Here is a 27,664-nt window from a genome sequence, read left to right on the forward strand (position 1 = left end):
TTTAGTTATAATTTTCCCTCCCTCTCCCTCGCTGGTTCGTCAGGGTCTGTGTGCGTGTGTTGGGGCCTAACGAGTGTGTCCTCCTTAGATTAAAATGTCTGAGGCCCCAAAGCCAATCTTCTCCAAATGCACCGAGTGTGGCAATAAGCTTTCACAGGCTGATAGCCACACTCGGTGTGTTCTGTGCCTTGGGGTTGGACACCTTTCCTCTGGGTGTTCCATCTGTGCGGCGTGCAACACCAGGGCACTTAAGGACCGGAGATCCAAGCTGATCCTGGCGGGTCTCTTGCCCCCAGATTTGGCTTCGGCCTCCGGTCCTACTGTGGCTTCCACCGCGGCTTCGGCGGCGGCCACTCCTGCCTCTCTCCCCCCAGCCGGGACTCAACCTCCCGCTGTAGGCCCGGAGGAGAGGGAGGCCAGGAAAGACAAAAGGAGGGAGAAGCACCACAAGCGGAGGGCCGAGGCCTCCGCATTGGCCCCCCCAGCTAGCGGTCTCCTCCCTCTCTGATCCGGTCTCCCTGTTTTTCACTGGGTCCTGTGGAGGAGGAGACCCGATCTCCTTCAAGGTCATCGAGGCGGCACTCCCGACCCGCCTCGGTGGCCTCATCGAGTTCCACTCGCAGCCTTTCCGATGCGGATTTGGACCGGATGATGCGAAGGTTCCTCCAGGCCCAACTGCAGATGGGAGTGCTCCTGCCTCCCCCCTCCGGGGAGGAGCTCGACCCCTTTCTTTGCCCCGATAGCTCCTTCTCCGTCCCGCTTCCCGGGTTCGGAGCCTTCGGAACTGGGCAGCCTTGGAACCGGGGGTGGGTCAGCGCCGACAGTCTCGGGTACTTCGGCGCCGACGCTTCCCTCGAGCCTGTCGGGTCCGTTTTTGTCGGATCCTAGCTCTTGGAGCCGAGGGCTGAGCTTCGGATCCAAGGGTTTCAGTATGCCTTCGGCGCCGTCCAGGTCAGAGCATACTGGTCCGTCGGATCCAATCGCTTTGGCGCCGGCCCCGGACCGCCTGTCTGATCCGAGTGAGGGTCTGCTCTCGGATCCCAGAGACAGCGGCTCTCCCTCTGCATTCGACGTGGTGGAGAGGGCTCTGTCGACTACTTCCAGGCCCCCGGTCCTTGCCACGGCTCCACCCCGCACTCCTTCTCTGTTAGGTCCGACTTCCATCACCCGGCCGCAGGGACAGCCTGCTTCAATGTCCCAGGTCGTTCCCTTGGAACAGGATGTTGCTGGTGAGGCCTACTTGGACAGCCCCCCTGAGGAGATCCCCCACAAGCAGAAGTGCAAGAGGAGGCACGTGGACTCCCCTGAGTCCTTGACTGAAGACACGGATTTGGAGGAAGGGGAAGGCTCCCCAAGGTCACCCCCCAAAGATGTCTCCTTTGGAGACATCATGGAAATGCTCAGGATCAGAGGCGGGTGGTCTGCCCCAAAGCCGACCTCGGACGAGTCCGTGTTCCTGGAGGCATTTGAAGCAGGCCCTTCTACCTCTTGGGTGTCCCCTCCGGCCGACCCCCTGGTGGACCTGATTACCACCAGGGTGTGGAAGGAGCCGGACACTGTGGAGCCAGTCCCGAAGTGCCCTGACAGGATCCTCAGTCCCCCTGCGGATAGGCCCCATTGGAGCAAGGGTCCCCCGGTAGATGCCATGTTGGTGGCGGTGGCCACTAAGAGGGAACTAGCTCGAGAGAGCCCCTCTGTCCACCCCCGGGCAAGGAGTCCCGATCACTGGACCGCTTAGGGAAGTGGGTGTTTAGTTCAGCGTCCTTCTCGGTTAGGTCTCTGAACTATATGGCACACGTTATTCGACTGCAGCGGGATCTCATTAAGGAATACGCTGCGTCGCCCCCAGAGTCCATGTCGGCGGAGGACAGACAGCTGTACTCCACCCGTATGGCCACTCTTAGGTCCATTTCCAATACCTCTATGCAGCTACTATCCCATGCCACGGAGGGAGCTGCTAGAGCCAGCGGAGCAGGCCTCGTCATGAGGCGTCAGGCCTGGCTCCGGCATTGTGATTTTGCGGAACCCTTTAAGGCGTCTTTCGCAAATGCCCCTTTTGATGGTTCTACGCTATTTGGGTGGCTCCGGCATTGTGATTTCGCGGAACCCTTTAAGGCGTCTTTCGCAAATGCCCCTTTTGATGGTTCTACGCTATTTGGGAAGACCGTTTGCGACACCTTGGTCCAGAGCGAAAAGGACGGGAAGACGTTGTCTGCTATCAGAGTCCGCTTCTCTGCTCCCCAGAGGTCCTTCTCCAGGAACCAAAAGGGACAGAAGAAGATGTGGTTCCGGAAGTCGCAACAGTCCCAGTCCGCTCCGGATCCCCAGTCCTTCTGCGGCAGAGGAGGACAGGGAGGATGCCGCCCTAGAGGCAGAGGGGGCCCGAAGAACTTTGGGTCCAGAGAACCCTTCTCTGATCGGCCCACGCAGCAGCCCTGAGAGGTTGCCCGATTGCTCCACTCTGGAGGCAGTCAGGGGACATTTCTCGAGGCACCTGGCAGCTTGGGAGTCCATCACAGCAGACCACTGGGTGCTTCGCATCATATCCAGAGGTTACCAGATTCCCTTCTCTTACTCCCCTCTCTTCCCCAAGCACTTCCCCGATGTCCCTCCCGATCAGAGGGAGGCCGCAGCTGCGGAAATTCAGCAGCTCCTAGAAAAAAGAGCCATCCAACACATCCCCCCAGACCAGCTCGGATTGGGTTATTACTCCAGGTTCGTTTTGGTGCCAAAAAAGACGGGGGACTTAAGGCCAATCCTCGATCTCTCCCTCTTGAACCTGTCAGTAACCAAAGAGAAGTTCCAGATGGTCACTCTTCAATCCATTCTCCCCCTATTACGGGAGAATGATTGGATGTGCTCTATAAACATCAAAGATGCGTACTACCACATTCTCATGGACAGACGATCCAGGAGGTTTCTCCGCTTCCGGCTAGGAGCCAGTCATTACCAATTCAGGGCTCTCCCCTTTGGTCTCATCTCAGCCCCCAGGGTGTTCACCAAAGTGTTAGTGATAGCGGCCCACCTGAGGCTTCAGGGAATTCAGGTTTTTCCGTACCTGGATGACTGGCTCCTGACCGCCCCGACAAGGCATCTACTCTGCACAGCCAGGAACTATTTTCTTCGCCTTGCTCCCTGGCTAGGGATCACAATAAATATGGACAAATTTTCTCTCACCCCGACTCAGGTCATCGATTTTATCGGGGCCAGGTTAAACACAATCAGTCTTGTAACCTTCTTAACCCCAGAACGACTTCAAACCCTGAGGCTTCATGTGCGGGCCATCCTTCTATCTTCAGCTCCTCCTGCAGAATTGGTCCTGAGGGCTCTAGGCTCAATGGCAGCGGCAATCAACTTATTGCCAATGGCACGTCTTAACATGAGGGTCTTGCAGTCCAGTGGTCTTTTCATCACTACCCTCTGAGTCATCCCATTCCCCTCAGCAGGGCTTGCAAGAGGGCTCTCGTATGGTGGCTGCAATCTCCGGACTTCCACACAGGACGCCTCTTCTCTATGGCCCCTCCCCTTGCCACGGTGACCACGGACGCCTCTCGCCTCGGGTGGGGGGGGGCACTCTTCGGGCAGGACTGTCCAAGGCACGTGGAACAACACGGAGACCTCTTTGCATAATGTCCTAAAGATGATGGCAGTGCTGTTAGCGTTGCAAGCACTTCATGACCTTCTTCCTGTAGGGACGATTATGATCCAGATGGGCAACATGTCGGTTGTCTGGTACATCAACAAACAAGGGGGAACCAGGTCTTACCCACTCTGTCGAGAGGCCATGAGAGTGTGGGAATGGGTGATCTCCACCAACCGTTTTCTCATTGCAACGCACGTTCCGGGACGGTCCAACATCCTGGTGGGCAGACTCAGTCGCACCATCCTTTCCCCTTACAAGTGCTCTTTCAATCCGCATGTAGCGAATCAGATTTTTGCCAAGTGGGGGCAGCCCTGTTGCGATCTTTTCGCCTCTCCTTCAAACACCAAATGCAACAGCTATTTTGCTTTAATTCCCCAAGTCGGGGAATCCCCGAGAGACACTCTGGTGCATGCTTGGCCTCCCGGTCTGCTTTATGCTTATCCACCTCTCCCCCTGATGCTAAAGTTTATACAGAAAGCCAGTCGGTTGGGGAGCAGGATTATCCTCATTGCCCCATTCTGGCCTCGTCAAACCTGGTTTCCTTACCTTTGGTCTCATCTGGTGAATCCTCCTTCGATTCTAGATCCCCTCTCGGATCTGATTTCCCACCCTCTGTGTCTCCCAATCCCGAACCTGGTCAGTCTCAAGCTCACAGCTTGGCTGCTCCAGTTCCACTCGTAGCTAGAACTCCCGGCATCTCTTCCCCAGTCAAAGCTATTCTAGTAGCAGCCCACAAGCCTTCTACTAGGAAGATTTACAATAGCAAATGGAAACGTTTCTCTATTTGGGCAGAACGTCAAAACTTGGATCCCTTCACAGCTCCCTTACCTGCTGTGTTAGACTTCTTATCAGGACTGTTTCACCAGGGGGCTAGATGTTCCACCGTCAAGGTTCAACTAGCAATTATCTCTCACTACCATGTCGGACATGATCTGCGTCCCTTGATCACTTCAAAACTGTGCAAGACCTTTCTGAAGGGCACCTTCCTGCTCAGACCTCCGGTAAAGGAAGTAGTACCTCCGTGGGATTTGACGTTAGTGCTTCAGGCCTTGACAGCTTCCCCCTTTGAGCCTGCAGCTTCAGTGGATCTCAAGTATTTGTCTTGGAAGACGGCCTTTCTCATCGCCATCACCTCGGCTAGAAGAGTTTCTGAAATTCAAGCCCTTTGTGTGAAACCCCCGTATCTAACCTTCCACAAGGATAGAGTTTACCTCAGGACCAGTCTCTCTTTTCTCCCTAAGGTTGCTTCCGAGTCAAATATCAATCAGTCCATTAACCTGCCAGTTTTCTTTCCCAATTATCAGAACAAAGGGGAATACAAACTACACCTTTTGGATGTGCATAGACAACTTCGATTTTATATTCACAGGACATCTGGTCATAGGCAATCCGACCAGTTGTTCGTCTCCTTTGCCAAAATGAATTTGGGTAAATCGGTATCTAAAGTCACACTGTCTCGATGGATCTCGCAGTGTATTCTTTTGGCTTATGAAAGTTCTGGTAGGCCCGCACCTCAGGGAGTCCGTGCCCACTCTTCCCGATCTATGTCTACCTCTGCTGCCTTTAGATCCAGGGTATCCTTAGATGATATTTGTTCAGCTGCCACTTGGGCCTCATCTCATACCTTTATCAGCCATTATAAGCTGGATATTATCTCCAGAGGGAGAGCATCCTTTGGCTCTGCAGTGCTCCGGAACATCCTTCCATGATGGCCGCCCAAGGTTCAGGTAGCTGGGGACTCTGTCCCATAGGTTGCTGCACAAATGAAGTTAGCTACTTCAGATTAAGAAGTTATGTACTCACCATAACGTTCCATCTGAGTAGATAAACTTCATTTGACAGCAACCGTCCCCCACCCCCCCCTTCCCCCTGACCTTTGATTGTTCACATTTGTTGTCTTCAGAGATGGTCTTTGAAATTGATCAATCTTTAGCAGTTGCTGCTTTGGGGGCAAACTTGATCTGAGGTCAGTCAGGGTTGGCAGGGGTTTATGGGTAGGGGGAGGAGCTAGGAGCTCGGATCTAAGCTGTTGAAAACTGCCGGCTCGGATCCAATACCCATAGGTTGCTGACAAATGAAGTTTATCTACTCAGATGGAACGTTATGGTGAGTACATAACTTCTTATTTTTGTACTGTGTAACCCAGGCTGACCTGCAAATGGATTTATCTGACCAGTGTGCTACACTGGTAAATAATTTCCATGAATAAATAAGTAATACTTATAGAACTGTTTTTGTGTTTGGAAGTATTTTTTTGACATTTTTCAGCTTTTGAAGAAACATTAGTTCCTATTTAAGTAGCAGAGTAATTGGAAAAGCTGTCATGTCTGCCTGTTGTAATGGCCACAGTCCTTTTACTTGGTTAAAAAAATACTGAGAAAGGTGCCACTAGGCAAGTGATACTACCAGAGAAAAGTTTGGAACTAATTTATTATTGACTTCATGTTTGCCCTGTATTTTAACAAGGTTTATATGAAGGTACTCAAAGTTACCAAAATATTTTAGCAGCTGTAGTAAACTGTTACTTTATTTCATGAAGAAGCGGAGAAATAAAGTAACAGTCTAAAATATTACTGTTTTGAATTATGCATTTTAGTATACTGTAGATTCCAGAGAGAGAACACAGAGAAGTTTGCCATTGTAGACTTTGTATTCTGTTCTGTATGTATGGGTGTAGCTGCCAGTTTTGAAGTCTTTTGATTTTGTAGTGATCCTTTTATCTTTTTTGAATTATGAGTAATCTGTCTTTGTAGCTGATCCGAGCTGGAAGTTTTTTTTCTGCTACAGAACTTTCTTCAGCAATCATGTTCCTTCCTTCTTCTGTAAAGCATATGGGTCTCACTACCCCCTCAAATCTCATTTGCATTCTTCCACATCAGCAGTGGTCATTCACTGCTCCGATCTTCAAGAGATGAAGTGCAGTTGTTCATTCTTATTCCTGGCACTCATTCAGTCAGTATTCATTTCTAATTACCTTTTCTTTTGTCCAATCTAAAAAAAAAATTCTAATGTATGTATATTTACACTGTAGCCCTCCTCCCTGTCTTATGTCTATGCCAAGGCCCACATTCTGATATTTTGTTAGCAACAGGAATTTCCCTGCCTGTTTTTGTTACCTTCTCAGTAGCAGATTTATCCTTTTGGCTATAGTTAATTGTTGAAGCTATTTTAGTGTTGTTTATTCCAGTTGTTAGACAATTGTTGAAGCTATCTTTGTGTTGTTTATTCCAGTTATTACTGTTGCTTAAGTTATTATTGGTGCTTGTTTTTTTCCACGATGGCAGTTTGTTTGTGTCTTTCGGCTTTTCCCAGTTAGGGGTTGCCACAGCGGAACTCCGGTCCGCTAATGATTGGCAGTAGATTTTTATGAGCTGGCTTGCCGGGCCAAACGCACAACCTTCAACAAAGGAACGCCCATTCACACATGTCGACACACAGAAGACGCTCTAACTGAGAATCGAACGGGCAACGTCTAATTGTGAGGCGACAATGCTACTGCAGCACCACCACCGCAGTGAAAAAATAAAATTTGTGCTTTAAAATATTTGTGAAATGTGGGCCCAAGATTCCACCCTGGGACACACATACCTCCTTTGTGTCATATGCCTGGGGCCAATTCACTTGTAAGCATCCTGTGAGATTTGGAAAGCCTTCGGGCCACATTTCCTGCTGTAAGGAAAAAAGTAAAATAATAAATCTATACATAAAGGCCTTCTTCCTACTGACTCTGGGGAATGGAGCTGAAAAAAGAGAAATGGGAATGAAAAAAGAAAAGGAAGATGATATGGAGAGAGAAATGGAGAAGAGGAAAAAGTTAGGACCCCCTTTCCTGACTCTTCCAAAGTTCAAAACCTACCACTTTCCACTTGGCCTTAGCTGCAGTCTTTATGGAGTCAGTTAATCCTAATCCATTGGTCCACTGACACCAAATTGATACTTAATCCTGCTAGGTTGTCTAGAAGGAACCTCCAAAAGCAGGTCCTTGGAGGGGAAACTCTCCAGCATTCTTGCCCAAGGACCTCCCTAATCCTTGTATTTTTTTATGTCTACAGGTTTACCGGAAGTGTTGTTGCTGTTGATTGGGACATTATGATGAGGGCATTTGTCAAGGCTGAAATAAACATCGACGGCATCCCCCTCTAGTAACTGCTGTTGCTTCCAGGCACATGTCCTGGTACATTTGCTTTTGTATTTGAAGACCGGCTTAACATATCCAGATGTTCATCGTGTTTCACTGTTGCAGTCATTACTCTTGGGTTATCCTGCTGGCAGGCTACCCTCAGTCGGCCAGAATTCCAAAGTCTAGGTCCGGCGTCGGTTGCTGTCGCCTCTTCCCTGACGTCAGTGCGCCAGGGGTATAAAAGATGCAGCCGACGCCATTTTCTTCAGTCTTTCTTGCCGCGCGGTGCCCGAAGCAAAAGCAGTTTGCAAGTGCCGGTCGGCCGTCTCCTGAGATTTTCAAATCTGAATTTCAGAACTGAAGTCTTCATTAAAGCTAAGTACCCTGTTGGAAAAACTTTTTTCATGCAGCAGATCTATGTCAGAAAAAGTTAACAATTGTATTTCTTGTGGGAAGCAAATACCTCATAAGGATTTTCACTGTTACTGTATTCCTTGCCTAGGCCCTGATCACAACGTTGCTAGCTGTCGGTTTTGTGCTAGATTTATCCAACGCACTATTAAGCGTCGGTTCGATTTTGCATTTCATTACTTTGGCCAAAGATTTAATTATATAATGCCGTCGGAACAGCCGACAACCGGAGTTTACAAAAAACGCAAGGACAAGGAAAAGGATAGGCATCCGAGGTCCAAAACCGACAACGAGGCCTCTGCTAGGCCAGTCGCCGGTTCTCAGTGAGGCGCTTTCGCAGCCACTGGCGCCCGCTACCTCAGAGCCACAGGCCGCTTCCGACTCCCACGTAGAGCCGACTGGGCCTCTGGATGCTCAAGGTATTGGGCACTCAGAAATCATTCCCTCAGATGGGTCTGGAGCCCCTGAGCAGGCATCGGCTTCTGAGGGTGTCTTCAGACCTACACAACTATATATTAAGCCATCTTCAGCTTCAAAGACAAAGACTAAAGCAGCTCTAAAGACAAAGAAACAAGTACAGCATTCTCCTACTCAGACTTCCATGCCTAAAAAAACAGATGCTCAAAATGGCCGAAGACCTAATTACTTTGATCAGGGACTTCCATCCCCCTCCTGATAACAGGCCTAGCTAGGCAAGAGACAGAGTATGATTCTTCTGATCAGGTTTCTATTTCCTCTGATTCCTCTCCTGAACAGGATTATTCCATGCTTCCCTATGAGGATTCTGATGCTGAAGAATCCATTCCATCAGCCTCTCCTCCTGAGGATTATTCTTTTGGGGAAACCTTGCATACCATGAGGGAGCATTTCCACTGGGAGAGCCAAGATTATTCTGAATCTAAGAAAAGGCTCAGGGACTTTCTGCTACTTCCTCAGCACAGACCCCTTGCTATTCCACCTGTTCTAGACATTGTAGATGATGTCTTTTCAGAGTCCGGCCTGTCCCCTGACTCTTTACCCCCTGCACCTACTAAGCCAGACAGATACTACAGGGTCCCAGATTCTCATAAATTCCTATATAAAAACCCCGCTGCTGACCCAGAAACTATATCTCAGGGTCCCAAAGGGGTTAAAGCTTCCACTGCAAAAAAACCTGTCCCCTCTGATAGGGATTCTAGGGCTCTAGACAGATGGGAGGAAAAAGTCTACACTTCTGCTACCTTGGCTGTAATTGCTTTAAATTGTCAGTTTCATATGCTTAAATATCAGCAATATTTGATGTCACTGCTTAAACAGAAATTGTTGACAAATACAGAATGTTCAGAGAACAAGGAATTGCAGGATTTATTGCATGCAGCTGAACAAGTGGGAAAGCATACTTTGCAATGTGGTTATGATTCACTGGAGGAGGCCTCTTGCAGGGCTGCTGTTACAAGTTCTGTTATTAGACTGCATGCTTGGTTAAAGGAACAGAATCTGCCTGATCATGTTAAAGCAAAATTATTAGATGCATCATTACAGCATGATACTTTGGTACTAAAGCAAAGAGGTGTTGAAAAAAATGGAGGATAAAGCAAAATCCATGCAGACAGTCAAGGATTTCTTACAGGTACAGCCACCCAGGTTTAGCAGGAACTGGCCTTCTAAAAATTGGTCCTTTCTAGTGTCAGACAGACCACAAAGAGGCAGATACAGGCATCCCAGAGGCAGATCTCAGCCCCAAGGCTCATACATGCCTAAACAATGGGGTGCTCTTACCTCCAAAAGCGGAGAAGACAAATCACAACTTTACAGGAAACAGTCCCAGTGACTTTCCTCTGCCAGATCCAAGCACTTTTCTTTTGGCAGCCCCCTTAGGGGGAAAACTAGCATTTTTTTCATCAAATTGCCAAATGGTTACCCAAGACAAATAGGTCCTGAACATATTGTCCGAAGGCTACAGTCCGAAGGTTCCATTTTCACACACTACCAAGGTCAAAAGATATACCAGACCTGCCACACAATCAATGGGCAGAGACCCAGAAACAAATTACAGCCCTCATGGACATGAGGGCCATTCAGCAAGTACCATTACAAGAGCAGGGACAAGGATTTTACTCCAGACTTTTCCTAGTACCCAGAAAGGACAAAATCTGGAGACCAGTATTGGACCTGTCTATACTAAATACGTTTCTGGAAGTTCCAAATTTCAAGATGTTGACTCTACAGCAGCTACTGCCCATGCTGGGCAAGAAGGCTTGGCTCGTAACTTTGGACCTAAAAGAGGCATACCTGCATGTCCCAATCAGACAATCTTGCAAAAGATACCTCAGATTCATAGCTGGCTCAATGCATTACCAATTTTCTGCACTGCCCTTTGGCTTGTCTACTGTGCCCAGAGTCTTCACAAAATGCCTGGCACCAGTAATTGCGTTTTGCAGGCAAAGAGGAATTCAAATATATCCCTACTTGGACGACTGCCTAATTCAAGCAGAAAACAAAGACATTCTTCTAAAGCATCTGGCATTTGTAAAAAGATTACTAATTGGCCTAGGGTACACAGTAAACGAAAAGAAATCAAAACTAGTGCCCTCTCAAGATAATATTCCTGGGTGCAAGCTTAAATACAACTGCCCAGATGGCTTATCTCACTCCAGACAAACAAAAGCAACTGACTTCTTACTTCAAGAAATTGGCAACAAAAACCCACTTATCTGCAAGGAAAATCCTGCAGGCCTTTGGTTTCATGGCATCCTGCATTCTACTAATTCCATATGCCAGACTGCATATGAGGAAACTACAATGGTATCTAAAAAGTGTTTGGACTCAGCATTGCCACAGCCTGGAGACAGTTATTGCACTCATTCCCTGCCTGCAGCAGGAGTTACGATGGTGGGAAGAAGCCTGTCACCACAACAAGGGTCTTCCATTCAGTTTACCCACAGCCAGACAGACACTGACAACAGATGCATCAGATTATGCCTGGGGGGCCCATATGGCAGGAAAATGTATTCCAGGCACATGGCCTGCAAACCAGATGCATCTTCACATCAATCAAAAAGAGATGCTAGCTGTTCAAAATGCCCTGACAGCTTTCAAGGACCTGCTTCATCCAAGACAGCTACTGATAAAGACAGACAATACTACGGTCATGTGGTACATAAACAAGCAGGGAGGTACACATTCCTACCTCCTCTGCAGACAAGGAATGACCTTATGGGACACAGCATTGGCTTTTCAGGTTCACCTGCAAGCACAATTTCTGCCAGGAAAAACAAATACTCTGGCAGACGAACTAAGCAGAAACTTCATGGAGCCCCACAAATGGAAACTGGATCCACAAGTCTTCAGCATGATAACAAGGAAATGGGGATGCTCAGACATAGATCTATTTGCCTCCCCTCACAACTGCTAATTGCAGAGATTTTGCACAAGGATTTATCACAAGCAAGCATGGAAATTGGACGCCCTATCCTTCAGCTGGAAAAATCTGACAGTATATGCCTTTCCTCCACTGCCTCTCCTTCCCAGGGTACTCCTAAAGGTCAGACAAGAGAAGCCAAAAATGATATTGATACAGACTGGCCACGCCAGCACTGGTACTCAATCCTAAAGGCCCAGCATGGATATTGCCTCAAACTTCTCACTTGCTGACCCAACAAAACAATCAGATCCTGCACAGCCAACTCAGGACCTTAAATCTGGCAGCATGGCGGATAATGTAGCCATTCAGAACACTCCTCTTTCAAAAGCTGTTATGGATGTTATCTTGGAGGCCAGGAGGCCCAGTACCAGAAAATCTTATGCAGAAAGATGGAAGAGATTCTGTGCTTGGAACCAGGAACAAGGTATTGACACGTGTGCACCAAATATCCCTCAGATTTTACAATATCTGAGATGCTGAACAAAGGCCTTTCTTTCTCATCAATTAAGATACATGCCTCTGCCATTTCAGCCCATTACAATATGGAACCACCTATCTTTTCTCATCCTTTAATAAGGCAGTACCTCAGAGGGGCCAAAAACATTAGGCCTCCAAGGAGAGCACCAATTCCGGCCTGGGACCTCAATTATGTTTTGGAAAAACTCACACTGCCTCCTTTCGAGCCAGCATCAACAGCAGATATAAAATTCTTATCCTGGAAAACAGCTCTGCTCCTAGCAATAACCTCTGCAAGACGAGTCTCGGAGTTACAAGCACTCATGGTTGTGGAACCTTTTATCATTTTTCATCCAGACAGGGTTTCTCTGAGGACAAGTTAGTGTCCAGTGTGGCCCTCAACCAAACCATTCACTTGCCTACCTTTTATCCAAATCCACAGAACAAGGGTGAGAAAATTCTGCATTCTTTGGACATACACAGACAGTTACACTTCTACTTGGACAGAACTAAAGCTTTCAGAAAGACTGAGCAACTTTTAGTGTCATATGCTGCAGGATCACAAGGAAAGCCTATCTCAAAACAGACTATTTCTAAATGGATAGGCCATTGCATCCGTTTCTGCTATTTTCAACATGGCAAATCAGTGCCTAAGGGCATTAGGCCTCATTCCACAAGAACAGCAGCCACTTCAGCAGCCTTCCTCAGAGGAGTACCAACCAAAGATATCTTAGAGGCTGCAACTTGGAGTTCAGTGCACACTTTCACAAAGCACTACCACTTACCTCTTTACTCTAAGTCCAGAGCAGGCTTTGCCACTGCAGTTCTGCAGGGCCTCATAGCCTCTCCTAATCCTATTTAGCCCAGCCACCCATCCTCAGCTTTGGGATTCAACCCAAGAGTAATGACTGCAACAGTGAAACACGATGAACATAGTACAGTTGTGTACCTACCATAAATGTAGATGTTCTAGTGTATTCACTGTTGCAGTCCAGGTTACCCACCCACCATCCCCATTTTCTTTGCTGGGACTTATCTGCACTTCTTTATCCTATACAACCTATTTGGTGTATTTGCTTGTAGATGAAGGAAATGTTATTTTTGTGTATGCATTTTTATTGGCATATTTCTCAGCCTACCAATTTGGGGGCACCTGACATCTGAGGCAAGAAAAACTGAAGAAAATGGCGTCGGCTGCATCTTTTATACCCCTGGCACACTGACGTCAGGGAAGAGGCAACAGCAACTGACACCGGACCTAGACTTTGGAATTCTGGCCGACTGAGGGTAGCCTGCCAGCAGGATAACCCAAGAGTAATGACTGCAACAGTGAATACACTCGAACATCTACATTTATGGTAGGTACACTACTGTACTTTTGGTATCAACTGAATTAGATTGATCAGTGTCAACTTTTTATCTGACACAATCAACCCTGTCCTTTTGGAAGCATGTGTCTCAGCACTGGGCCTTCCATGTTGAGTCCTCAGTGCTATCTTTGGTAAAGACTTCAGTTCTGTTCTCGGTGTCATGAACTTCACTGTGTAATGTAGGTAAACAGACAGCTAGTGCTCCGGAGCTCCCATGTCAGGGCTGTCTGGCTCTTTTTCCTTGAAGATGGAATCTGTACCAACAAGACTATCCTCAGCACCATGTGGGTGTCTACATTTGTGTTCAAGTTTTTCAAGAGGATAATTCCTGGTGCTTCAGTGCAGGAAGGTGATGCTCCCACTGTCTTGGCTCCTCCCTTGGAAATTGTTTTTTTCTGAGTCGATAAGTGCTAATCATTGATCCAAGTGACAGAGCAGCAGTGATCACCTTGAACATATCCTTCAACAAGGACTGGAAGATGCATGTTCTTCATATTGATCACTGCTGCAGTAGCCTTAGCTATATGGGTTATATCCTGCCAAGGATAGAACAGCCGGCCAGCTTCCAAAGCATCAGGGCACCTTCCATGTGTCCGAACTATCATACAGCTCAAGGTGATCTGACTAAAAGACAATTTTGGGTGCAAAGCCCTTCAGAGCTTTCCTGCCGCCAAACAATATGCTCCTCTGAGGCTATTGAGGATAGTTGGTCAGCTTGTTCTATCCTTTGCTGGGCAGATAAGTTCCCTTTTGGGGGGAAACTTCCATTTTCTTTTTTTACTAATGTTTTATTACTATCCTTTTTGGGGAAGTTACTTTAAAGCTATAAGTGTTGTATTCTGTCTGTCTGTTTCGAGACTGTAATCCTCATTTTTTTCTGTCAGTTAAAAAGTAGTGAAGACTAACTGGTAACATATGTTCATTTTTTGGTATGATGTTTGAAAGTGCTTTTTACTGTGTTTTTTTTTCTGTCAAAAAAATAACTTTTGTAGACTGGTAGTTTTACCAGCATTTGCGGTTTGTTTTCCCTAAGAGGCACCATTTTTGACATGACCATTTAATAGATTGTTGGTGTCATGGCTGGTCCTTTTTCTAGCCAAAAAAAGAAAAAGTTAAACAAACTGCCTTTGCCACCCTAGAAGGCTAACAATTTACATCTGCCGCAAGTGGGTGACTCTGCTGTGGGCATTTGTTGTACCTCAGTCCGCTCATCTTTTACCTCTGGATCCCTCTTGTGTAGCACCTACAGCCACTATGCAGTGCGGAGTTAGCCACATCCTCTGTGACTGTTGTGAGTCCCCTCAGTGGGCAAGGGAGAACCACTCTTGTTGGTGCTGGCAGAGGGAAAGGGAAGGTTTCCCTGTTGTGTCAGAATGCTGTGCCAACCCTGGGGAAGCAGCCGTTGCTGTTAATGACACAGTTTACCCCATTTTTCATTTCAAAAAGAAACAAAAAAAATCAAGCATGTATCTAATCCTCCTCATATTTCATCTGGGACTGGCTTTTGATCTTTCTTGTAGAGTAGTTCCTGGTAAAAGAAAGAAGGATGCCTCTTTTCTGAAGCGATTCATCTTTCTGAATATGAACAGGAAGACACAGGGATAGATTTGGAGTTTTGTCCTTAGATTTCTGATTCAGACTCTGAAGAGTGCTCAGCTTCTGATTCTCCCTGTGGGGGTTTCTCATTTTCTTAGACTGTTGCTAGAATGCATCAGTGTTTTCAGTGGGAGAATACTGAGATTTCTCAATTCCTCAGAAAATATTGAGTCGTTACAGAAGGATTTTCCAGAACCTACTCCCATTCCTCCTGTCCTGAGTGCTTTAGAGGATGTGTGTCTTACTTCCTGCAGTTTTCCTAATAGTCAGCCAGCCATCCCTAAAAAGGCAGATACGATGTGTTACGTTTCCTTCAGAAAGCTTTACTGTGCATGGCCTCTGTCAGCCTTGTAGTCCCTTTCTGGCACTGGCAGATTTGGTACATGGATTCTTCATTTTCAGTGATGGGCCATTAATTCATCCTTTTCTGATAGCCATTCTGATTTCTTTTTTTTGCTTCTCTGAAAGAAACCACTAGAATGTTTTACAATAGTAAATAGGTGCTCTATTTTGGCAGTGCAACAAGGACTAAAACATTCTTGTCTTCCATTCCCTCAGTTCCCCCAAATTTTAGCAACACTTTTTGAATCTAGCCAAAGTTTTTCTTCTGATAGAATTCAGCTGGCAGCTGTATCTAATTTTCAGCAAGGGTTTAGTTTCCTTAGCCTCCTAGGAGTGATATCTTATAGGAGCCTTTCTTCTTAGACCCCCCCCCCAAAAAAAAAATACCTCAGTCTGCCACAGAGGTTGCTTTTGGTTTTACAGGCCTTTATTTAACTATGTGCCTGCCTCTTACTGTGGATTGAAATGCCTACCATGGAAAACACTGCTTCTAGTTGCTATTAATGCAGCAAGTAGGACACCAGAACTGCATGTTCTTTCTTCCAAGTCTCCTTATCCTGTTTTTCCATTAAAGGTTTGTAGACAGATTTGTTTTACCTACAAAACAATAAAGAGCTCCATAAAGATAATTAACATTTTGTCTCATTTAAGGCTGCTACAGTAGGGCTGAGGTTTCAAAAGTTGCTCTGTCCAGATGGTTGTCAGATTTTATTACAAACTCTTATTCTATCAACAATAAGACTGTCCACTCAAGATCTAAGGCCCATTCAACAGGGTCAGTTGCTTCCATGGCCTTCTTCAGAAATGCTTCTGTAGATAATATTTGTGGTGCAGCAACCTCGTCAGCAATCTATACTCAAGTAGTACAAATTGGATAGGATTTCTAGATCCATGTCTTCCTTTGTGTGGACCATCCTGTAGGATATCTTGTTGTTATGCTTTCCTGGATGCCAAGTAGTTGGGGATTCTGTCCCATAAGTTGAGGCAAAATGAGGGACAGTACAAGATAATGTGGGTTGTGTATTGTTCCACTCAATTATCCTCAACAACACACAGACTGTTCCCCATCCAGATTGTCTCTTCCATTCTTCTGGATATACCTGGCAGGTGTAAGACCGAAGAAGTTCTCCAGTTTTTCCTTCCTTAGTGGTTTCAACTTTTCAGCTGTTTAGAAGGCAAGCACAGTCTAAAGGACAGTGAAACACAAGTGTATTATTGGAAAAGGGAGGAGCTTAACAGCTGAAGAAAGCTGTATAGGATTGATGTTGCTAGTTCAGCTCTACCTTGATGGCAGATTACCCACAAGTCAAGATGCAAGTACATAAGTTCGATTTATTGTAGAAGCCACACGGCTGAATGCTAGTACTGTTTGAGGCAAACATTTTTTATTTCTGCATAGTCTTAACTGTTTTTATGTTCTTCAAGGTGAAAAAAGACACGTGCGCATATATGTGTAATAACACTCAGACACACACATTATCACCTGTTTATAGTAACATTGTTTGAACTGTACATATTTACATACTGAAGACATTGAATAAAAAAAATCTGTTACAGGCTTTGTTCAGTTACAGATACATGGCTGTATACATTTTTTTGAAAGAATTGTTGCATTGTGTTGTCTGTTAAGTTTGTGTGTTATATGTGTGTGTGTGTGTGTGTGTGTGTGTGTGTGTGTGTGTGTGTGTGTGTGTGTGTGTGTGTGTGTATGTGTGTGTTTGTGAGAGAGAAAGAGAGTTTGTTGTGATGGAGAAAGTCTGGTTTTAAACAAATGAATGTCCTGCAGTTACAGGATTCTGTAACCACACAAATACTCATGAAACTAAATCAGTCCTTCACTATGAGGTGGTTTCACAAATTTAGATAATAGTTTGCTGCGGTGCTGGTGTGCGGCAGCGTTGTCACCTCAGACGCTGTCCGGTTCGATTCTCAGCTAGAGCATCTTCTGCGTGGAGACATGCGTGAATGGGCGTACCTTCGTTGAAGGTTGTGTGTCAGGGCTGGTAACTCGGCACGTAAAAATCAACTACCAATCATTAGCGGACCGGAGTTCTGCTGTGGCGACCCCTAACCGGGAAAAGCCGAAAGACTCAACAAGTACCATCACAGTTTTAAGGACCTTAATGCTTTGATTAATAATTTTATATTTGTCAAAAGTAACATATTCCAACAAGAGACAGGTGTAGCCATGGGGGCAGCTTGTGCTGGGTCTGTATTAGTTCACTGAAAATTATTTTCAGTGAAAACCTTTCCGTCGACCCCTATTCAGCAAAAATCACTTTTCCCCACTTTAGTGATATAATTAGGGGAGGTGTGGGGGGGGCAACCCCCCCCCCCCCCACACACACACACACTTGGTTGGGTTTGATTTAGGCGATTTTCCATTCTGTGGGGCAATTGTTTTCTTGCCCTTGGAAATCCAGCGAGTTGCAGAAGTTATTTTTGCTGAATAAGGGTCTACGGAAAGGTGTTCACTAAAAATAATTTTTGGCAAACTAATATAGACCTGTTTGTTTCCCCATATTCGCAAACATTGTAATGGCTTACTGGGAACATTCTTCCATTTTCAACTCTCTGGATTCCAGGATGGTTGTTTTTTGTATGGCCGTTTTTTTTGGATGATATAGTTATTTTTTGGAAAAATACACAAGCAAGATTAGGGGAGTTTTTCTAGTACGTTAACTGTATAACATATTTCCTTAAGTTTACTATGGACATTTCCCAGAGTAACTTCTGTTATTTGGACATCGAAATTAAGAAAGATGCAATCAATAAGATACTTGTTTCTATTATTCAGAGAAAAATACACATATTCCAATTAATTTCTGCAATTTAATAGTTGCCAAAAAAGCTCTTCTTAAAGGGTAACTTGTTAAGCTAGCCTGTATTTGCTCCCCTCTTGAAAAACTTAGGATCTTAATAAGGAGGGGGTACCTTGTAATAATAATACAGCAATACAATAATAATATTTTTGTTGTGATTTTTGATAAAAAGACAAAAAGGTTTTATTCCCCTTTATTAGGAAGGGGAGATGGGAATGGTGGTAAGTTAACCTGTGATGATTGTGATGATACGACTTCCATTCATAGAGATTTTACAGAGGCATTAGTCTCAACATATAATGGATAAGCTAGGAGAATGAAGGAGATTATTGAAAGAAACTGGAACAGTTTTAGGGTGAACATTGTAAATTTACATACGTTAGGTGAGGAACCATGGGTGGTATGCAAGAAAGATTTGTGCTTTAAGAACTTAACTGAAAAGATGAGGAGCAAGGCGACAAATTGTCGGCCTAAATTTGGGACGTTTAAATTTGGTAAGTACAAGCAATGCCCTTTGATAAAAGAGGGTGAGGGTATTTTCATCATGGGTTATGGCTTGGCTAAGTGCACTAAATTTAGTAATTGTTACACAAGAAGAGTTGTATTTGTTGACCATTGTAGGAACTGTTCATGTTTTTATATTGGAAAAACAGAGAGGGGTTTCAAATATAGGATTTACGGGCATATGTATGATATCAAGAGGAACGACCAACAATAATGCCTTATTTAAACATGTTTATAAGTGACAGTGACACAAGTTTAGTTTTGGAAATGATGGAAAGAGATAAATGGGATTGACCATGGAAGGTAAAGTTTGAAATAAAGGAATTACAGTGGCAACTTACGACTGATGTGACAGGTCCCTATGGTTTGAATGATACAGTGTCTGTGGCAAGTGTGTTGAAAATGTCTTTCATTATTTAATGAAATGTTTTTATGGGGTTTAGCAGAAATATTAAGGGTTTATTCACCGTGGATCTCTGCAAATTTCAGATATATTTTATAATAATATTTAGTTGTTTTTTTACATAGTATTATGTGATGTATAAATATGGGGGGTGTAATATGGGAGGAATGGTATGGTGCATGTGTATTCAATTGATTAAAGTTGTTGGATGGATTACAATGAATTTAAATATATGTGTATTCCTGGGTTATATGACATGGAGAGTGTTTGTGTTTTAAAAGGGAAGGTTGCAATGGATATTATAATCTCTGAGGAAGTCCCACAACAGTTAGGAACAAAACTGCTAAGATTGTTTGGGACTATTAAAGATTTTGCTGTATTTCAGTGTGGTTATTAAAGATTGTGCCTTTTTCCTGGGTTCATATCTTTTTGGTGGTTTTGGATGCTAACAGCACTTTTTTTCCTCATTCCGTTGTGTAGAGAATGAAGTAATGTAATGAGATTTTAAGTGCGATTTTTTTCATTTGAATTTTGATTTTTAGCACCATTTTATTTCTGACAGGAATTTTTCCCTAATTTTAAACTGAATTACCTTTTATACACGTAGAACTAATATTAGCCATTTATTGTTTTCTATTGGGGATTTTGATTATATGTGTCGGTACTTAATGTGTATCTGACGAAATTGCTGGCTTTTTGTTTTAGTATAATATTCTGTTTGTCCCTGTGTTTAAATAGTCTTTACACAACTATTTTAAGGTAGAATATATGGGTGTTATTCCTTTGTATACTGGGAGTGCTGTTTCATGGGTAGTTTGTACTAACCTTGCTATTTTTTTTCTCCCTGTCTTGATGGACACCGAAACTGAACCCACCCACCCCTACCTCCCAACACCTAAAAAACATAAATAGAAAACAAAAAGTGCCTCAGCGTATGACTTGTGACTAGCTAGAATGGGATTTGGCTTTATTGGCCTGAATGTATCCACAAAGACTTAAAAAAAAAAAAAAAGTCATGTACTTTCATAAGCTATATTTCTGAACTATTTGATGTTCTTAAGGGGTCATTTGCATATATCTAATGGGCCTCTCTTACAGGAGGTTTAAGGTATCACACAGTGAAAACTGTAGCTTGGCTAGGTTTTTCTTGTAGTTTTTACTAATTGGTTTGTCTGTGTGACCTTTTTACTCTTTGGTTTTTGTGTGTGTGTGTGTGTGTGTGTGTGTGTGTGTGTGTGTGTGTGTGTGTGTGTGTATATATATATATATATATATATATATATATATATATATATATATATATATATATATATATATATATATATATATATAGTCATTTATTGACATTTGATTACCGGGAAAAGATTGGCTAGGTGCCCATTTTCAGTGGATGCCTGGGTATAAAAGCTCCAAAATATAACAAAATATTTACAAAAAGCAATACTTTTGCAAGCTTTAGAAATAATACAAAGACATATACAGTTGCATCCAGTTATTAAATGTAAATGAGTACTTCATTAAGGCAGTTGCAGTAGAATTAATTTATTTAGCTAAGTGTGTGGTTTGTATGTCATTTTACGTTGGTAAAATGAACAGGAGGTTATGTGATAGAATTGTACAACATCTTTGACATCAAGAAACAACCTATCCAATGCTTTTGCTAAACACATTTGACACAATGAGGATGCACATCATTTTAAGCTTTGAATGCTTCAGGCCATTGTGAGTGGTGTTAGGAGAGGTGAAATTGTTCATAAAATTGAGGTTCATGAGTATGAATGGATCCCCAGGTTAAATTCTGTTAATACACCAGGTTTAAATGAACATTGACCCTTTAAAAACCTATTCTTAAACAAAGGGGCTAACATCATTGAATCATTTATTTAATTCATTTATATTTAATTGATGTATTGTCTGTAAATTAATTTTATTGTCTTATATTTATATAAGATATGCATGTGGAGTTTTTTATCCACTTGAGAAAGTGTTTCTATGTAAAAGCTTGTCTTTTACTTGTGATTAAAATTGTATATAGTCGTGTACTATTTTATTTTTATTTATCATTTTTTGACGGATAGTTTTCCTACAGTATGTTTTTACATTTATTCAAATCTCGAATTACAGTAACAGCAATTATTAAATCATATCTGCTTTGACAGTTATTTTAACTGACCAAAATGTTTGACAATACACTGACCACAAAAGCAAAATGGAAGCTCTCCTTTTGTGATCAGATAAAAAAACAAAACAGAAATCCAAAATCTTAACACTAACAATAGATATACTGTCTGAATAGTGGTACTGCTAGGAAAAGGGTTTTTCATAAGGAAATCTGTAGGGTTGGGACAGAGGCAGGGTTAGGGGTTAGCACATAAATGAGTAAGGACAGCTGCTAACCTTAACCCCATCCCTACGTGCATACCTATCAACTGTACAGATGTTCTCAGAATGTCCAGATTTTTGCCTCATATTTTTCATCTGTTCCTCATAAAATTTTAGTTTTCTGGCAAATTATTAGTAAAGCATTGAGAACTGAAGTCAGAAAATAATAAGCATATGAATTTCAGACTTCATACCCTTCAGAAAATGCATGTTAATGCAAAACCTGTTATTCCATCAACTTTCTATGTTCCTAAGAGCAATATTTAAAAATTGTCCCAACTTTTGGGCCTTTGTCCCCCTATTATTCATGGTTTTGCCCAGATTTGTTGCTCTAAGAGGCTGAGAGGTATGCCTACATATGAAAAAATACACACACTTTCTGTACACTTGCACACAGGAACAATGCTATCTATACTTTAATCAAGACTTAACCTGCGGACACTCTTTCTGTCACACACACACACACACACACACACACACACACACACACACACACACACACACACACACACACACTTCTATCCCTAATGTAGAAACGTTTGGTATATCCCAGAGGTTTGGGCTTAAAAAGGAAGAGTTGACATGACATTCATCTATTTGTACTCTCTGTTTAGTGCTGTGTTTATCAATCATTTCATGAAGTAAACGCATGGAAAAAGTAGATGATGTGATGCACTGCGAAGGCTTTCAGAAACCATATGGAATTCCGCAAAAGGAGTTAGTACCATTAAAATCAGTGTACAAGGACAGGAGGAAAATGTTTGATATGCAGGGTGGATGACCTGAAGATGATATTTTCTTCACAGTGGTATGTGAGCGTTTTCTAGAGGAGGTGAAAATGGAAAAGCTGGTATCTTCAAGAATGCATGCTTCCAGACACAGATGGATTTTGATAAGAAGCAGTACAGTGTAGTAGTAATGTGTTAACATGGTATGATACCCCCTCTTTTATTTATAGAAGCAGATGCACCGGCTTGTCCTTGTCATCTGTTATCAACCATCATCATCACAAATCCTCCTTTCAATTTTCCCACATGAGGTTAGGATGTCAGTTCAGCTGTCTCCTCCTCTCAGTTCAGTGATACTCTCCTGTCTGCTTAGCCATGCTTGACTATCACAGTTGTTCTTTCATGCAGTCCATGCATCTCTTTGCTAAGCATCCTCTTTTCCTCTTGCCGTCTTCCTGTCTGTCCTAGTCTTCTTCATCCAATTGTGTTCTGCTTTCCTGCATGTGTGTTTGAACTACTATGATCTGTTCTGTTTGACCTTGTCTGCAATTGGTGCTACTCTGGCTTCTGCTCTGATGTCATCATTTCTTCTTCTGGCCCACAGTGTGCATTGTAATATCCTACTGAAGGCATTTCATCTACATTTCCATCACCTCTAGCTTCATCAGCTGCTCTGGATTCAAAGCCCAGATTTCTGTGCCATACAGAAGTATTGGTCTCACCTCTGATGTTCATCGTGTTACCCTGCTGCAGTCATCACACTTGGGTTATCCTGTCGTCAGGCGGTTCCGCAGTCGGCCGGATTTCCAAAGTCTTGGTCCGACGTTGGTTGCTGTCACCTCATCCCTGACGTCAGTGCGCCAGGGGTACATATATTGCAACCGACGCCATTTTCTCCAATCTTTCTTGCCGCACGGTGCCCGAAGCAGAAGCAGTTCGCAAGTGCTGGTCGGCTGACTCCTGAGATTTTCGAATTCAAATTTCAGACCAAAGTCTTCTATAAAGCTAAGTACCCCGTTGGGGAAACTTTTCTTGCCTCAGACCGATGTCAGAAAAAGTTAACAATTGTATTTCTTGTGGGAAGCAAATACCTCATAAGGATTTTCATTCTTATTGCATACCTTGCCTAGGCCCTGATCACGACATCACTTCTTGTCGTTTTTGTGCTAGATTTAATAAACGTACTATTAAAAGACGATTTGATTTCGCACGACACTTTTTTGGCAGAAATTTTAATTATAACATGCCGTCGGAGCTACCGACTACCGGCGTGCACAAAAAGCGCAGGGATAAGGATCGACAGCCCAGGCCTAAGCCCGATTCCGAGGCCTCGGTTGATCCGGTCTCCGGTTATCAGTGAGGCTCCGACGCAGCCTCTGACTACCACAGTTCTGGAACCCGAGACCGCTACGGATATTTTGACGGAATGTACTAGGCCGACGCAGCCTTTTACTTTAGGCCCTAACGATTTACCTTCCAAGGATGTCGGTACTTCTGAAACGCCATCGCCTTCTGAAGTCATTTTCAGACCGACGACTCTTACAGTCGAAACGTTTTCCAAATCGAAGACTCCTTCCAAATCGAAAAAGGCTTTACTTCAGTCTCCTGTTCAAGGCCCTATGCCTAAGAAACAGATGCTCAAGATGGCTGAAGATTTGATTTTTCTTATCAGGGGTTCTCAGCCTCCTCCTGACAAAAGGCCTAGACAAGAGGAAGAATCTGTTTCCTCTGAACAACTGTCTATTTCTTCGGATTCCTTTGAGGACCAAGACTATTCCTTCTCTCCTTATGAAGATTCTGATGCTGAGGACTCTCTTCCCTCAGCTTCCCCTCCAGAAGATTACTGTTTTGGGGAAACTTTACACACTATGAGGGAACATTTTCACTAGGAAGGTCAGGATTACTCTGATTCCAAGAAAAGGCTCAGAGACTTTCTTTTACTCCCCCAACACAGACCTCTAGCCATCCCTCCTGTTTTGGACATTGTGGATGATGTATATTTAGAATCCAGTTTCAACCCTGACTCTCTGCCTCCTGCCCCGACCAAGCCTGACAGATACTACAGAGTACCTGATTCCCACAAATTTCTTTACAAAAGCCCAGTAGCTGACCCAGAGACTATCTCCCAGGGTCCCAAGGGGCTAAGGCTTCCATGGCTAAAAATCCAGTACCTTCTGAAAGGGATTCAAGAGCACTAGACAGATGGGGGGAAAAGGTTTACACCTCAGCCACTTTAGCTATGAGAGCTCTAAACTGTCAATTTCATATGCTTAAGTATCAGCAATTTCTGATCTCTCAGTTAAAACAAAAGATAACCACCCTCCCTCAACAATCTGAATTGAAAGAAGTACAGGATTTGTTGCACGCCACCGAGCAGGTGAGCAAACGCACCTTACAATGTGGGTTTGATTCTTTGGAGGCCTCTTGCAGAGCAGCTGTCACTGGATCAGTTATATGTAGGCATGCCTGGTTAAAGGAACAAAGTCTGCGTGATCATGTTAAAGCAAAACTACTAGATGCTCCCTTACAGCAGGATGTTCTTTTTGGTGTTAAAGCAGAAGAAGTTTTAAAGAAAATGGAAGATAAGGCAAAATCAATGCAGACAGTCAAAGATTTCCTACAGGTACAACCCCCTCGTTTCAGCAGAACCTGGCCAACAAAAAATTGGTCCTTTCCAGCCACTGACAGGCCTCAGAGGGGTAAATACAGGCGCCCAAGGGGCAGAGGACAATCACAAGCTCAGTATAAACCTCGCCAATGGGGCACTCCAACCCAGAAGGGAGGAGAAGACAGGTCTCAACCCACCAGAAGGCAAACTCAATGACTTGCACCTCAGCTGGCCAAACAAAGCTCTTTCGTCAGCCCCCCTTGGGGAAAACTAGCACTATTTGCAGACAACTGGCACATGGTCACAAAGGACAAATGGGTCCTAGACATAATTTTATGAGGATACAGATTCCACTTTCACACCTTGCCAATAAAAAGAGGAATGCCAAACCTGCCACAAAATCAAAGGGCAGAGGCTCAAAAACAAATTACAGCTCTCATGGCCATGAGAGCCATTCAAAGGATACCAACTCAAGAGCAAGGCCAAGGATTTTATTCAAGACTCTTCCTAGTACCCAGAAAAGAAAATGCTTGGAGACCAATTCTGGACCTTTCTATTCTAAACACTTATTTACAAGTTCTCAAATTCAAGATGCTAACACTACAGCAGCTACTTCCCATGTTGGGCAAGGAAGCATGGCTGGTAACATTGGACCTCAAGGAGGCATACCTGCATGTCCCTATCAGACAAAGTTGCAGAAGATACCTCCATTTCATTGCAGGTTCGACTCATTATCAATTCTCTGCACTGCCCTTTGGCTTATCTACTGCGCCCAGAGTATTTACAAAATGCCTGGCACCAGTAATTGCATACTGCAGACAAAGAGGAATTCAAATATATCCATACCTGGACGACTGCCTCATCCAAGCAGAAAGAAAAGACATTCTCTTACAACATCTGGCTTTTGTGAAGCATCTACTAAATTGTCTGGGGTACACAGTAAACGAAAAGAAGTCAAAACTAGTACCCTCACAAAAAATGACATTCCTGGGTGCCAGCTTGGACACAACGGCCCAGAAGGCTTATCTTACACCAGACAAGCAATTACAACTGACTCAATATTTCAAGACAATGGCAACAAAGACTCAATTAACTGCAAGAAAAATTCTGCAGGCTTTGGGCTTCATGGCATCTTGCATTCTGATAATACCATTTGCAAAACTGCATATGAGGAAATTACAATGGTACCTAAAAAGCGTATGGTCTCAACACAGCCACAGCTTGGACACAGTGATATCTCTCATTCCCTGCCTTCAACAAGAATTTCTATGGTGGGCACAGGCATGTCACCTCAACAAGGGTCAGCCTTTCATCTTGCCCCCACCCAGGCAAACTATCACAACAGATGCTTCAGACTATGCCTTGGGGGCACACATGGCAGGGCAATGCATTCAAGGCCTATGGACTGCAGAACAAAGAATACTGCACATAAACCAAAAAGAGATGCTAGCTGTACAGAAAGCTCTGACAGTTTTCAAGGATCTACTACAGCCTGGACAACTGGCAATAAAGACGGACAACACCACAGTAATGTGGTACATAATCAAACAAGGGGGCACACATTCCTACCCTCTTTGCAGGCAGGCAATAATCTTATGGAACACAGCTCTGGCCTACCAAGTCCAGTTACAAGCTCACTTCCTGCCAGGACAGAAAAACACATTGGCAGACGACCTAAGCAGAAACATCAAAGATTCCCAAGAGTGGAAGCTAGACCCACAAATATTTGCAATGATAACTCAAAGATGGGGCCTGCCAAATATAGACCTGTTTGCCAGTCCTCAAAACTACCAGCTGAAAACATTTTGTACAAGGACATTCCACCTTCAAGCTTGGAAAGTGGACGCTCTCTCCTTCAGTTGGAAAAACCTGACAGCATATGCCTTTTCCTCCATTACCTCTTCTCACAAAGGTTCTTTTGAAGATCAAAAAGGAGAAACCTCGAATGATTCTCATAGCCCCAGACTGGCCACGCCAGCACTGGTACCCGCTATTGAAGAATATGGCTCACAGTCCACCATGGATATTGCCTCAAATTACCTCATTTGCTCACGCAGCAAGACAAGCAGATTCTACACAGCCAGATCAAAACCTTAAACCTGGCTGCATGGCAAATCAATTAAGCAGCCAACCAGCTCCTCTTTCACAAGCATTGCTAGATGTTATTCTAGAAGCCAGGAGGCCAAGCACCAGGAAGGCTTACTCGGACAAATGGAAAAGGTTTTCTGCTTGGAACCAAGCTAAGGACCAAGACACAACTCAGCCTCATATGCCTCACATTCTGCAGTATTTAGCTGAGATGTTACATAAAGGACTTTCCTTCTCCTCAATTAAAATCCATGCTTCAGCTATTTCAGCTCACTACGACACAAATCCACCTTTATTTTCAAACCCACTCCTAAGGAAGTTCCTCAGAGGGGCAAAAAACATTAGATCACCTAGAAGAGCTCCTACACCAACATGGGACCTCAACTTTGTTCTGGAAAAACTAACGCTACCTCCCTTTGAACCAGCTTTTTCTGCAGACCTTCAGTTCCTATCATGGAAGACTGCCCTGCTCCTGGCAATAACTTCTGCTAGGAGAGTTTCAGAATTACAGGCTCTTATGGCAGTGGAACCTTTCCTCATTTTTCATCAAGACAGAGTTTCTCTATGAACTGATCCTTCCTTCATGCCTAAGGTGGTTTCCAGTGTAGCTTTAAATCAAACCATCCATCTACCCACTTTCTTCCCCAATCCACAGAACAAAGGTGAGAGACTCCTGCATTCCTTGGACATTCACAGGCAGCTTCGATATTACTTGGATAAAACTAAGGCTTTCAGAAAAACTGACCAGCGCTTTGTTTCCTGTGCTACAGCTTCTCAAGGGAGGCCCA

At 44.1% G+C, this 27,664-nt stretch overlaps 1 protein-coding gene across 1 annotated transcript in view; it reads left to right on the forward strand.

Moving 5' to 3' along the window:
• CCHR2.PART1H18orf21 (chromosome chr2.part1 C18orf21 homolog) overlaps positions 1–27,664 on the forward strand; it is a 329,037-nt gene that overhangs the window by 167,650 nt on the left and 133,723 nt on the right. The window lies entirely within an intron of this gene.

Source organism: Protopterus annectens, chromosome 2.part1 (assembly GCF_019279795.1).
Source record: "Protopterus annectens isolate FY-2018-M chromosome 2.part1, PAN1.0, whole genome shotgun sequence".
NCBI lineage: Eukaryota > Metazoa > Chordata > Ceratodontiformes > Protopteridae > Protopterus > Protopterus annectens.